Here is a 12,172-nt window from a genome sequence, read left to right on the forward strand (position 1 = left end):
TGTCCAGAAAAGGCCAGCTAACATTTCTGCAGATCCAACACATCCTGGCCACAAAATATTTAGATTTTTACCTTCAGGTTGGCAAAATAGAGCGTTATTTGCAAAAACCAGCCGCCACAGAGACAGTTTCTTCCCCCAGACTGTCTCTCTGATGGACACTATGAAAACCTTGCAGTCTCTGCTGGAAACAAACTAAGCATATTTGCACTATCAGCACCTGCCTTTATTTAAAGAATGGTTGTACATACACATACCTTTTATTCTATTTCTTCTTTGTGTCAGTAGGTAACTTTACATCAGTGATCACAAATATCACGTGGCGTTCCCCAAGGATCCATCTTAGGGCCCCTTCTATTCAATATCTACATGCTCCCCCTAACTCAGATTTTAATAAACAACAACGTACGTTATCATAACTATGCAGACGACACACAGCTATACGTTACAATGTCACCAGGTGACTTTGAACCCATTCAAGCGCTGGGTAAATGCTTAGAAGAAATCAATGCATGGATGGGCCAAAATCTTCTTCAGCTTAATCAAAATAAAACTGAAGTAATAATCTTTGGACCAAAGGAAGAGCGTTTAAAAGTTAGCACACAGCTTCAGTTAATACAGCTAGAAACCACCAGTCAGGCTGGAAACTTGGGTGTAGTGATGGACTCAGACCTGAACCTTCAGAGGAACATAAAGACAGTAACAAGGTCAGCCTTCTATCACCTAAAGAACATCTCCAGGATTAAAGGACTAATGTCTCAGCAGGACCTTGAAAAACTAATTCATGCGTTCATCTTTAGTAGAATTGATTACTGCAACAATGTCTTCACAGGTCTGCCTAAAAAGGGGATCAGACAGCTGCAGTTGATCCAGAACGCTGCTGCCTGCGTCCTCATTAGAACTAAGAAAGTGGAGCACATCGGCCCGGTTCTGAAGTCCCTACACTGGCTCCCTGTAGCTCAGAGAATAGACTTTAAAATACTTCTGTTAGTCTATAAATCACTGAATGGCTTAGCACCAAAATACATTACAGACGTGTTGTCAGTGTATCAACCACCCAGACCTCTCAGGTCTTCTGGCTCAAATCTACTTTGCAGAACCAGAACCAAACATGGAGAAGGAGCTTTTAGTTCTTATGCTCCACTAATCTGGAATAAACTCCCAAAAAACTGTAAAAGCGCCGAAACCCTAAGTTGTTTTAAATCAAGATAAAAAACTTATTTGTTTAGAGTGGCCTTTGACTGGGCCATCTAAACATTATTAGTTAAGTTTTCTGTCCAATTTTCCTTTCGTTTTCTTATCCATCATTCTATTCTCTTTATTTTATTAGTTACCTCTGTTTTTTGATTTTCTGTATCATTGGAATGTTTTTCCTTATGTACAGCGCCTTAGTGCCTTGTTGCTGAAAAAGCGCTATATAAATAAACGTGACTTGACTCTAAAGTTTAGATATATACCTAATGTCTGTACGCTGTGAGCGTGTAAAACAAAAAAGAAATGGCTTGTGTCTGCACATAATCTTGACCAATAAATCTATTGTCAGTCCTCTCAGAGAGCTCCTATCTTAGCCTAAAAATTTAGGCCAAGGACTCCTATCTTCAGTGATTCGGTTCGCTGATGAGAGCGACTCTGAGCTGACAGAATTTCCTATCTTAGTGAGGAGGTATGGTTGACCCCGTTGCTTGGTGTCACGCTGCCTTCTAAGAGCTGTGATTGGTTGTTGCAAACAAGTCTGCTCCTAGTAATCAATGGAGAGAAATAAACCGATCATAGAATTAAGAGACTGCATTCAGAAATGTGTAAATCATGATGATGAAACTTTGCAAAATTAAATTAATTGTCACACAGCATCAACATGTTTGTACTCAGCTTACTTAAATGCTTATATAAAGAGGTTTTCTTTGATAAAACAACCAAAACAAAGTTGAACAAACGGTTGAGACAGCTGAGCTGGACAGAGGAGCAGAGCCAGCTGACAAAGCTGGTGGAGTGTTGAGAGGTAGATTTGGACCTGGGATCACGGTGCGAACAAACAGACATACTTGGATGCACATTCCCTAGAAGATCAATTCCCTCTGCTTTCAGCACCAGCCTGGAATGTGAGCAGTTCCTGCTGCATTCAGAAGCTAGAGAGGAGATAGCATCACCACAGAGAACTTCTCCACCGACCCCCGTCTGTGGAGAAGTTCTCTGTGGTGATGCGGTCATCTACACGTTGTAGATGACCATTTAGGCTCAGGCTGCTGACATCATCACACATCTGTATGTATGTAATACAGCAAATACTTATCTCATTTACAGCTTCTGTTGAAGCACCCCCCACCCCCCCAAGGGGTGTTCTGCGTGTTCGTTTATTCACCGTAAGCTGAAAGAATTCACAAGACATTAGAATAAATCCCACGAAGACAGCTGTATGTTATTCAAATACCTGGCCAGGGGAAGCTCTCTGTCATGTGATCTGACCACACACCGAGACGACTTCAGAGCTTCTCACTGGGGCCATTGCTTTTATTGAAACACACATGAAAATAGGCAGCACCCTGTTTCACAGTTTTTTTCACACATATGGTTACATACAGACTTTTCAATAATGCACACACATTATAAAATACACATAATATATCTCCACACTTCCTTATACGGTGCTGAGATTATTGTACTGTTCTACAAAGTTTGTATTTATGTATATAGTTTTCGAGTTTTTCCAAGTTTTGCCAAATTTTTATTTTTGAAAGCATTTGACAGTCTGTAAATATTTAATTAATTCTGCACTATATTGTTTGTAATTTTGTTCACTTTGTATTTATGGTATTTGATTCACTTCTCTGCTTCAGACGCTCTTAGGCTCACTAAAAGACCTCCTCACTACGTTTAACATTTCCGCATGTTAGGATCTCTCTAAAGACCTAAAAGGCTTTATGAATAACTTTTACCTTACCGAGGGACAATTCTAAGAAAAATCTTTAATTTCTTAGATTCTACCAGAATATACAGGGTTTGGACAATGAAACTGAAACACCTGTCATTTTAGTGTGGGAGGTTTCATGGCTAAATTGGACCAGCCTGGTAGCCAGTCTTCATTGATTGCACATTGCACCAGTAAGAGCAGAGTGTGAAGGTTCAATTAGCAGGGTAAGAGCACAGTTTTGCTCAAAATATTGAAATGCACACAACATTATGGGTGACATACCAGAGTTCAAAAGAGGACAAATTGTTGGTGCACGTCTTGCTGGCGCATCTGTGACCAAGACAGCAAGTCTTTGTGATGTATCAAGAGCCACAGTATCCAGGGTAATGTCAGCATACCACCAAGAAGGACGAACCACATCCAACAGGATTAACTGTGGACGCAAGAGGAAGCTGTCTGAAAGGGATGTTCGGGTGCTAACCCGGATTGTATCCAAAAAACATAAAACCACGGCTGCCCAAATCACGGCAGAATTAAATGTGCACCTCAACTCTCCTGTTTCCACCAGAACTGTCCGTCGGGAGCTCCACAGGGTCAATATACACGGCCGGACTGCTATAGCCAAACCTTTGGTCACTCATGCCAATGCCAAACGTTGGTTTCAATAGTGCAAGGAGTGCAAATCTTGGGCTGTGGACAATGTGAAACATGTATTGTTCTCTGATGAGTCCACCTTTACTGTTTTCCCCACATCCGGGAGAGTTACGATGTGGAGAAGCCCCAAAGAAGCGTACCACCCAGACTCTTGCATGCCCAGAGTGAAGCATGGGGGTGGATCAGTGATGGTTTGGGCTGCCATATCATGGCATTCCCTTGGCCCAATACTTGTGCTAGATGGGCGCGTCACTGCCAAGGACTACCGAACCATTCTTGAGGACCATGTGCATCCAATGGTTCAAACATTGTATCCTGAAGGCGGTGCCGTGTATCAGGATGACAATGCACCAATACACACAGCGAGACTGGTGAAAGATTGGTTGGATGAACATGAAAGTGAAGTTGAACATCTCCCATGGCCTGCACAGTCACCAGATCTAAATATTATTGAGCCACTTTGGGGTGTTTTGGAGGAGCGAGTCAGGAAACGTTTTCCTCCACCAGTATCACGTAGTGACCTGGCCACTATCCTGCAAGAAGAATGGCTTAAAATCCCTCTGACCACTGTGCAGGACTTGTATATGTCATTCCCAAGACGAATTGACGCTGTATTGGCCGCAAAAGGAGGCCCTACACCATACTAATAAATTATTGTGGTCTAAAACCAGGTGTTTCAGTTTCATTGTCCAACCCCTGTACATTCCCCACATAACCCATTACACCTACTGTTGATAGCGGACCACCACTCACTGCGGGTTTTCTACTAAAGCAGGTCATTTCACCTTGGTCAGATCAGAAGGAAACAGCCTTAGTGGGGGGATAGGGCCAGCGAGCTGGGGGGATTAATAATGAAAACTGAGGTCTCAAAGGAACAAGTCTATCTGTCTCTGCTACCAAAAAAGCCCATTACCTTTAGCGTGTCTTTGGCTAATGCAGCATCCTGAATATAATTGAAAATCTGAGTTGTGTTATTATGCACAGATCAATAGCAGGAATGTGAAGTGGTGGCTCTTATGTCTCTTTTAGAGCAGAGAAAATGTTCCTAAAAGTAGAAATGATGTATTGTTAAACAGCCTTTTATGCCGTATCCCTCTTTCCTGCACATGAGCTCCTAACCTACTGCCTCTCTATGTGTTCATTTCATTTTAACCTCCTCTTTTCTGGAGCCTCCCGTTACAAGGTCTGGCAGTTTTTTCCATTGCAAGCATTTCCAACGTTATTTTCAAAGGGCCTCCATACATTCTCTGCATGAGTGGCTGCATGCTGCTTCTCAGACTTGAATGGATGCATTTGTTTGCTTCATTTTCTGAATTTTTACAACCGTTTCAGTAAGAGCAGTGTGGGTAGAAGGTCATTATTTACTTTATTCATATGTTTTTTATTTCATTCTACAGTAATGATAGAAAAGCAGCCTGGTGTCTCATGTAAAGCCCAAGGTTATTGAGTTTGGCATTACAGATGTGAATGAATCTGAGGATGTTTTTCAGGAGGAAGAGCCTGAGGGATCAAAGGGGATGAGAAGTAATGGTACATCTGCAGAGCGTTGGAAACCTTTTACATGCACAGAAATTTGGTTTCTGAAATTCTCCAGTAGTGTCCCTTTAATTCACATGATAGAATGAGACAAACCATTAACAGATTGCCTTAAATTCCTGGGAATTGAACCCTCAGTTTTCAGCATAAAGAACTGATAGCCTCCATATATGGTGTGCCTTCTCTTCTGCTACACCACACACAGCCCCTCATATATCAACCTCAAATTTGAGCACACATGTTTCATAAGGAAAGTAAACAAATCAATCAAGTATAAAGAATAGATGTTGCATGCGTGAGTTCTCTCTGGGTACTCTGGCTTCCTCCAGCAGTCAAAAAACATGACTGTTAGGTTAATTGGTCTCTCTAAATTGCCCTTAGGTGTGAATGAATGTGCGTGGTTGTTTGTCCTGTGTGTTTCTGTGACGTCCTGTGATGGACTGGCGACTGGTCCAGGGTGGACCCCACCTCTCGCCCATAGACTGCTGGAGATAGGCACCAGCTCCTCTGTGACCCTGTACTGAAGAAGTGGGCATAGAAAATGGATGGATGCCTTGTGCTCAAACAAGGTTCCCAGGGCTTTTGGAAGAGAAACTTACCCACAGCATCATAGAACCTCCACCTTACTTAACAGTGAGCATGAGATGCTTCTCCACATAATAATCCTTTGTTTCACACCAGACCCACCTGGAGTGTTTGTTGCCAAAAATCTTACTCTCAACTGAAAAAAGCACACAATTCTGAACAAGTCCCACAGACTATAGCAAACTCTGCACATTTACATTTGTGAGGGTAGGACAGCAAAGGTTTTATCCTGGGATTTCTCCCAACTGGTTGGCATGTTGTTATTGAGACTTGGTGACCCCAGGATTCCACTATGCACTGCAGTTCTTTAAGCATAATTGTTGTTTTACCTCCTTTACCATCACCTTCAATTCATGGGTGACTGTGGCTCAGTGGTTATGACAATCAGAAGGTTGTGGGTTCCATTCCAGCTTTCTGTGTGCCTTCCTGTGGGCAAGGCCCAAACAGAATGGTCAGTGTGCACAACTCCAGAGTCAAAGCAAATTGATGGGTGCACTGTTCAGAAGAACAGCCAGGAACAGATAACCAGCACTCTCTATTAATCTTTCTTCAGTTTTTAATGCCGTCGTCAGCACACACCCAAACCGATCTGTGTATTGGTGTGTGAATGTGTGTGTATTTATTAGAGCAACTGGGTGAATTTGGCTACATTCAAATGTAACCAATAATAGTTTTTTCAACTCTGAAAATGTAATCGCTGCCACCCGTGCCCCTACATGCCGAGGATGAAAAGAGGAGAGCGATGAAAAAACAAGAGGAAGAAATGCTTTGCAGTGCAGCATGCTGAATCTAATAACGTTAAGTGAGTTAAGTCCTTCGCCTCCACCTGTTGCCTTTACTCCCTCTGCCTGCAGCTCCTGCTAAATCAGTTCAGGTTTAGCTGGATGTATGCGCTTTCAGTTGTCTGCTTTGTCTGTTTAACCTGTTAACATCTTGTCAGATTTATTATACATGAGGAATGTCCCTGAGGGCCTCCCTACACGCAGGTTTGGGTTTGCCTAAATGTTGTTGCTCTGCACCAAACTGAAAAAGTAAGGCGAACCAGTACAACCAGTTAGTAATGCAGCCCTGTCATAGGTTAGCTTGCTATTCAGCTACTGCAGCATTAATATAATTACAGCGGTGGTCTCCCGTTGGTTTGGTCTTGGTATTGACTCAGTCTTGGGTTAGGTGGCCTCGACTACAACACTAGCTAACATCTCTTACCTGCTTTGGTTCTGTTACATTTCCTTTAACACACAGGTTACCTATAAAGGAAATTCCTTTACATCTCTCAATAGAGGAAGAGTTATCATCGCCTTTTACCGCATTTTAGGTTATCTATATGCAATTTTAGGTCATTGGTGTGCAGTTGTGTTTGTCTTGAGATTTTGAGCATATTGCTGATAAAACTGGTGAACAGAAACATTAAAACCTTTTTTCATTTCTTAGGACTATGTTGATTTAGTTCTTTTGTTTCTGTTCTCTGATTCCTCCTGATTTGATTTGCTCAGTTTTCTCAGTCCTCAGGTTTGCCTCAGCTATTTCTGTTCAGTGAATTACTGGGTAATCTCTCTTCCAGTATACAGGTCCTTCTCAAAATATTAGCATATTGTGATAAAGTTCATTATTTTCCATAATGTCATGATTAAAATTTAACATTCATATATTTTAGATTCATTGCACACTAACTGAAATATTTCAGGTCTTTTATTGTCTTAATACGGATGATTTTGGCATACAGCTCATGAAAACCCAAAATTCCTATCTCACAGAATTAGCATATTTCATCCGACCAATAAAAGAAAAGTGTTTTTAATACAAAAAACATCAACCTTCAAATAATCATGTGCAGTTATGCACTCAATAGTTGGTCAGGAATCCTTTGGCAGAAATGACTGCTTCAATGCGGCGTGGCATGGAGGCAATCAGCCTGTGGCACTGCTGAGGTCTTATGGAGGCCCAGGATGCTTCGATAGCGGCCTTTAGCTCATCCAGAGTGTTGGGTCTTGAGTCTCTCAACGTTCTCTTCACAATATCCCACAGATTCTCTATGGGGTTCAGGTCAGGAGAGTTGGCAGGCCAATTGAGCACAGTGATACCATGGTCAGTAAACCATTTACCAGTGGTGCCAGGTCGTGCTGAAAAATGAAATCTTCATCTTCATAAAGCTTTTCAGCAGATGGAAGCATGAAGTGCTCCAAAATCTCCTGATAGCTAGCTGCATTGACCCTGCCCTTGATAAAACACAGTGGACCAACACCAGCAGCTGACACGGCACCCCAGACCATCACTGACTGTGGGTACTTGACACTGGACTTCTGGCATTTTGGCATTTCCTTCTCCCCAGTCTTCCTCCAGACTCTGGCACCTTGATTTCCGAATGACATGCAGAATTTGCTTTCATCCGAAAAAAGTACTTTGGACCACTGAGCAACAGTCCAGTGCTGCTTCTCTGTAGCCCAGGTCAGGCGCTTCTGCCGCTGTTTCTGGTTCAAAAGTGGCTTGACCTGGGGAATGCGACACCTGTAGCCCATTTCCTGCACACGCCTGTGCACGGTGGCTCTGAATGTTTCTACTCCAGACTCAGTCCACTGCTTCCGCAGGTCCCCCAAGGTCTGGAATCGGCCCTTCTCCACAATCTTCCTCAGGGTCCGGTCACCTCTTCTCGTTGTGCAGCGTTTTCTGCCACACTTTTTTCCTTCCCACAGACTTCCCACTGAGGTGCCTTGATACAGCACTCTGGGAACAGCCTATTCGTTCAGAAATGTCTTTCTGTGTCTTACCCTCTTGCTTGAGGGTGTCAATAGTGGCCTTCTGGACAGCAGTCAGGTCGGCAGTCTTACCCATGATTGGGGTTTTGAGTGATGAACCAGGCTGGGAGTTTTAAAGGCCTCAGGAATCTTTTGCAGGTGTTTAGAGTTAACTCGTTGATTCAGATGATTAGGTTCATAGCTCGTTTAGAGACCCTTTTAATGATATGCTAATTTTGTGAGATAGGAATTTTGGGTTTTCATGAGCTGTATGCCAAAATCATCCGTATGAAGACAATAAAAGACCTGAAATATTTCAGTTAGTGTGCAATAAATCTAAAATATATGAATGTTAAATTTTCATCATTACATTATGGAAAATAATGAACTTTATCACAATATGCTAATATTTTGAGAAGGACCTGTATATGCCTCCCTGGTTCAGTTATTCATTGCAAGTTCCTGCTGTTGTACTGATCCACTGCTGTCTTCGGTGTCTGCTGTGGTGCCACTAGTTTTGGATTTTGCTTGCTGCTTTGGTTCTCCCATAATTTTATTAAAAACATTGTTTTACTTCTACTCTGCATCCTGTCTGCCTGCATTTCCTTACAAATAGAGGGCCTTTCTTCCAGTAATGTCTTCCACAACCTGGCAGTGCAAAGCTAACATCTTCTCCAGGTTCTGATAATACCCTTTAGCTATCCTAATCACAAGAACTAGTCCAAATTTGAGACTTTTATTCAATAATTTTAAACGGTTATGTCTCCCTTTCATACTGAATAATCCACCATTTTTGGAAAGTCGCAGTAAATCACTGCAGTAGCGATATGACTGAGTGAATTACTCAAGTGGCTGACTCGGCCATTTATTCTACATGCAACTCTGCGTTCTCTCAAAAAACGAACAGGTACTTTAATCCCAACTCAGCCTTGATTTCCAGCTGATTGTATAAGTGCTGCAGTCAACATGTTCATCACTGAAAGTGACATTGCGTTGTGCTGACTCCCCCTCGGGGAATGTTAACATTAAACATCATGCTCATGCAGCATCATGAGAGTCCGGAGGGTGTGTTGCAGGGGAACGTTGTTTGAAGATTTCCATATTAAAAGCATTATAAGAAGCCGATTTTTCTCTCCCACCTCCCTCATGAAAAATGTACAGCAGCGTATTCATTACTTCACTGAACTAACTGAGTGTGACAAGCGGGAGCTGAAGCCACCGAGGGCAGAGAAGCAGTGCTGCACTAAGGCCCTGGGCCAGTCTCCAGCTTCGTCTCTGCGTTCTGTTTGGATTTTTCCAAATGGTTGAAGGTGCCACACACGGCATGAGACCGAATGCATGTCAGCCAGTTTGCCCTCTAATCTTATGCATGAATGCTCATTGGACAGTAATCAATTCTCTGTCTTTTACAGTGTGATGCATATGACCCCTGATCCACACCTTAGGGCATTTATGCTATTAATAAACTCATGCATTATCATCGTTTGACAAGACAAATGGACTGAAAGCTGGCAGAGCATGCTTTATGTGATAAAATACAGTGCTAATGAAGCTCATTGTATAAACTTTACTGCATATCAAAGAGTTATGATGAAGCATTTGCCTTTGATAGATTCTAATTTACAGCACCTTGTAAAAGTGTTGATTTCACGTGAACTTTTCCATGAAGCATGGAGCATGGAGACATGGAGCATGGAGACATGGAGCATGGAGACATGGAGCATGGAGACATAGTAACATGAAGCATGGAGACATGGAGACATGGTAACACGAAGCATGGAGACATGGAGCATGAGACATGGACACATGGAGACATGGAGCATGGAGACACGGTAACATGGAGCATGGAGCATGGAGACATGGAACATGAAGCAGGAGAAATGGAGCATCGAGACATGGAGCATGGAGACATGGTAACATGAAGCATGGAGACATGGAGCATGGACACATGGAGACATGCAGCATGGAGACATGGAGCATGGAGACATGGAGACATGGTAACATGAAGCATGGAGACATGGAGCATGGATACATGAAGCATGGAGACATGGAGACATGGGGCATCGAGAGATGGCGCATGGAGACATGGTAACATGAAGCATGGAGACATGGAGCATGGACACATGGAGACATGCAGCATGGAGACATGGAGACATGGAGCATCGAGACATGGAGCATGGAGACATGGGAACATGAAGCATGGAGACATGGAGCATGGAGACATGGAGACATGGTAACATGAAGCATGGAGACATGGAGCATGGATACATGAAGCATGGAGACATGGAGACATGGGGCATCGAGAGATGGCGCATGGAGACATGGTAACATGAAGCATGGAGACATGGAGCATGGACACATGGAGACATGCAGCATGGAGACATGGAGACATGGAGCATCGAGACATGGAGCATGGAGACATGGGAACATGAAGCATGGAGACATGGAGCATGGAGACTTGCAGACATGGTAACATGGAGCTTGGAGACATGGAGATATGCAGACATGGTAACATGAAGCATGGAGACATGGAGCATGGAGACATGGAGACATAGTAACATGAAGCATGGAGACATGGAGCATGGAGACATGGAGACATAGTAACATGAAGCATGGAGACATGGAGACATGGTAACATAAAGCATGGAGACATGGAGACATGTGGCATGGTAACATGGAGCATGGAGCATAGAGACATGGAGACATGGAACATGAAGCATGGAGACATAGTAACATAAAGCATGGAGACATGGAGCATGGAGACACGGAGCATGGAGACATGGAGACACGGTAACATGAAGCATGGAGACATGGAGACATGGTAACATGAAGCATGGAGACATGGTAACATGAAGCATGGAGACATGGAGCATGGAGACATGGAGACATGGAGCATGGAGACATGGAGCATGGAGACATGGTAACATGAAGCATGAAGACATGGAGCATGGAGACATGGAGACATGGAGACCTGGAGACATGGAGCATGGAGACACGGAGACGTGGTAACATAAAGCATGGTAACATGAAGCATGAAGACATGGAGACGTGGTAACATAAAGCATGGTAACATGAAGCATGGAGACATGGAGCATGGAGACATGGAGACATGGTAACATGAAGCATGGAGACAAGGAGACAAGGAGACATGGTAACATGAAGCATGGAGACATGGAGCATGGAGACATGGAGACATGGTAACATGAAGCATGAAGCATGGAGACATGGAGCATGGAGACATGGAGACATGGAGCATGGTAACATGGAGCATGGAGCATAGAGACATGGAGACATGGAGCATGGAGACATGGAGCATGGAGACATGGTAACATGAAGCATGAAGACATGGAGACGTGGTAACATGAAGCATGGAGACATGGAGCATGGAGACATGGAGACATGGAGACCTGGAGACATGGAGCATGGAGACACGGAGCATGGAGACATAGTAACATGAAGCATGGAGACATGGAGCATGGTAACATGGAGCATGGAGCATAGAGACATGGAGACATGGAGACATGGAGCATGGAGACATGGTAACATGAAGCATGGAGACATGGAGCATGGTAACATGGAGCATGGAGCATAGAGACATGGAGACATGGAGACATGGAGCATGGAGACATGGTAACATGAAGCATGGAGACATGGAGACATGGTAACATGAAGCATGGAGACAAGGAGACAAGGAGACATGGTAACATGAAGCACGGAGACATGGAGACATGGAGACATGAAGCATGGTAACATGGAGACA

Source organism: Girardinichthys multiradiatus, chromosome 22, assembly GCF_021462225.1.
Source record: "Girardinichthys multiradiatus isolate DD_20200921_A chromosome 22, DD_fGirMul_XY1, whole genome shotgun sequence".
NCBI classification, from domain to species: Eukaryota; Metazoa; Chordata; class Actinopteri; order Cyprinodontiformes; family Goodeidae; genus Girardinichthys; species Girardinichthys multiradiatus.